This window comes from Xiphophorus hellerii, chromosome 1 (assembly GCF_003331165.1).
Source record: "Xiphophorus hellerii strain 12219 chromosome 1, Xiphophorus_hellerii-4.1, whole genome shotgun sequence".
Lineage (NCBI taxonomy): Eukaryota > Metazoa > Chordata > Actinopteri > Cyprinodontiformes > Poeciliidae > Xiphophorus > Xiphophorus hellerii.
In genome coordinates this window covers 25,329,182-25,332,215 of record NC_045672.1, presented here as the reverse complement: position 1 = coordinate 25,332,215, position 3,034 = coordinate 25,329,182, and positions in this window count along the sequence as shown.

Genomic DNA, 3,034 nt, shown 5'->3' with positions numbered 1-3,034 from the left:
CTCGCCTCTCGCCCCTCCTCACTCTAGCCTGCCTCCGTCTCCACTCGTCTGCAGACGAGGGAGAGAGCAAGCACTGGAAAGTCTGTGTGTTCGGTCTGTGCAAGACGGAGCGAGATAACGAGCAGAGCTGCATGAAAGTGAATGAAATATGAAGGTTTGCATCAAGACCCAAACAAACAAGGTTCAGCCACTCGTTTCATGGCATTTAGGAAATTCGGACTCCGCTTGTGTTTTTCATAGATATCTTGAAAGGGGAGGAAAAAGATGATTGCTCTTCTTCAAGCAGTAAAGATGCAGATAGAGAGCTTGAGACTGCTTCTGCATTCATATGAGGCTTCGCACTGACACAAAGAAAAAGCAAAATGGGGGGAAATAGAAAGGAAAAAAGAAGTGAATAACAGGTGTGACAGGATAAATTGAAAAATGTGGAGGAGAGCCAGGAGAGGGAATGCAAATGAGTGAGTGGGAGAGCAGTGGTGAAGCGGAGATGAAGTGAAACAATGGTTCCCTGCAGTAATCAAAATGACCTGCTGAAGGCGGGGGTAAAACAGACGTACATGGAGATATTCCAGTCTGGGAGATACTTATGAGTTAAAAGTCTCCTTTATTTGATGTGCAGTTCCACATCCAGTGATTTACCATTCAAGGCTTTTTGCTGCAGAGGCTTTTGCCGAACGCCACCAGGCTGGAGAAGGAAGCGAGTCCATAAGGGAGAGACGAGAATTTCGTTAAAGATGTTCTCTCTGCAACCTCATTTATCAGCTTGCCCCAAATAAAGAGCCACATATCCTTGTGTGTCTTTTTCTGCTTTTTGTGTTTATCTTTTTCTCTTTCTCTCTCGCTCTCAGACACACACAGCCAATCTACCCCCTTGTGGGATATTGTCCATGATCCAGGCTGAAACAGGATTTCATGGTGGCTGTGTGTGGCTCAACAGGCTTACAAGTATTCCTGCCACAACATTTTTTTTTGTCATTTAAAGCCAGCCAAATTGCATTGAATGGTGATCAGAAATAGAAACAATGTCAATATTGATATTTACAGATCTATAAGCATTAACAATTCTGCTGCTAGATGTGTGTACAGATGTACAATAAAACCATCCTTTTATTGTCTCTACCCGCTTATCCTTGCAAGGTCACAAAGGGTCTGGTGCCTGTCTCTGGCCCATTGGCCGCCTATGGAGGCCAATGGGCCAGAGGCGGAGTACACCCTGGGCGGGTCGCCTGTACAAACAGCCATGCATGCACACACTCATACCAAAGAGCAGTTTGGAGGGACAGATTAACCTAAAAGTCATGTTTTTGTACTGTGGAAGGTAGCAACATCAAACCCTTCTGTGCACAGGGAGAAACATGTAAACTCCAGACAAAGAGCAAAGACTGGGATTCGAACCTGCAACCTTCTTGTTGCATTGCAATAGTGCTAACCAGCGCCATTAATAAATATAAACAATACTACTACTTGCAACTATTAATGCAAATCCTCACAAATTTTGCATGAAATTGGAATTTCCACCAATCATTTTTACTTTTCCATAAATCCGACCAATCACCTTAACATTTTCTGTATTTCCTTCTTTTGTGACCAATCGTTTTAGCCTCTTCTAATTTAACTTCTTGTTTCACAACTTAAGCTTGTTAACAAGGATACTAATGTTGTTACCTATTTTTAAACATTTTTGTAAAACCATGTAATGGCAAAAATAGACATGAAAAACTTTACAATTCTTTAAAAATGGTGCCACAAAATCAGTAACTTTAGACTGCAACAATCACAGAAAAACATTGCAACATCCTGGGTGGACTGACTAATAATAATACCAAGACGGCCATAATGCTGAAAGCACCATAATTTTACAATTATCTCCCACATGCACAGATATTTTGTCTGTCAGCTTTACTTAGTAAAGCCCAAAATGCCAAAGGATGGCGGTATCATGTTTTTAAATATTAATCGTATGAAGCGCATCATGTCTGAGCAGGTGGGTCCAACCTGTGCAAATCGTTTCAGGACGTTTCCTACCAAAATGTCACGGTTTGTTATTCATTACTGCCTCGTTACCCTCACCTGAACAGAGGTCACATAACCTTGAGTTCAATGCCCTTTAATTTCTGAGCTGAGCTTCACCTTTGTTCCAGTGTTGCTCAACCCTATTGACCTCTTAACTTTTCATGAATAGAAAGCAAGAATGCAGAGAGAGAGCTGAGGCATTTAGGAATCTACCCATTTTCAGAAAGACAGGGAAGAATTTAGCTATGTTGTTTTCTTTGTAAAATAAAAGCTGGATGGATGAAACTTTTAGACAATGGAACAATGAAGGAAGTGTGGAAATGCAATCATTCTTTCCTTACTATGTTTCAATTTTCCTTAGAAAGGCCTAGAAAATTATCAAAAGTAACCTATTATGCTTCCCTGAACAGGTTAGGATGAATCGGTGGGCTATACAATACAATTTCATTGCATTTTTTTTTGCACAAAATCTTTCTTAGATAAGGAGATTTTATCAGTTCTGCTTATTTTGACCTCCTTTCAGTATGAGTCGTTCAGCGACTCTTGTCACTTTAAATCCAAATAAGCTTCTGGTGGCCACAACGTTTACACTATACATGAAAAGGGCTGCAAACAGATGCACAATTATACATCCGTACATCTTTGAAAGGCATTAGTAGAGTCTCCTGCACAACCAACAAGAACAGACCAAGTGATGGTAAGTAAACATCAAAATACTTGTCTTTTCCAGCAGTCATTATACAGCTCATTAAGTGGTAAAACCAGCTGACCAAATGTGCTGGATCTCTGCAAAAACTCTGACAAATTTTTGAAATGGCTCATTTTCCAGACACCAAAAAACATTAACTTAAAAAAACCCCATCTGGGTGGTTTTTTAAAGGCTTGAGTTATTTTTAGAAAAAGTTTAAGCCCAAAAGGAGGTACAAAAAGCACATTTTGCATAATAGGTTCCCTTTAATTCAAGTTACATGCATTGCCAGGCAACTTAGGAGCGCTTGTCTGAGATAGTTTCCAGGGGAGT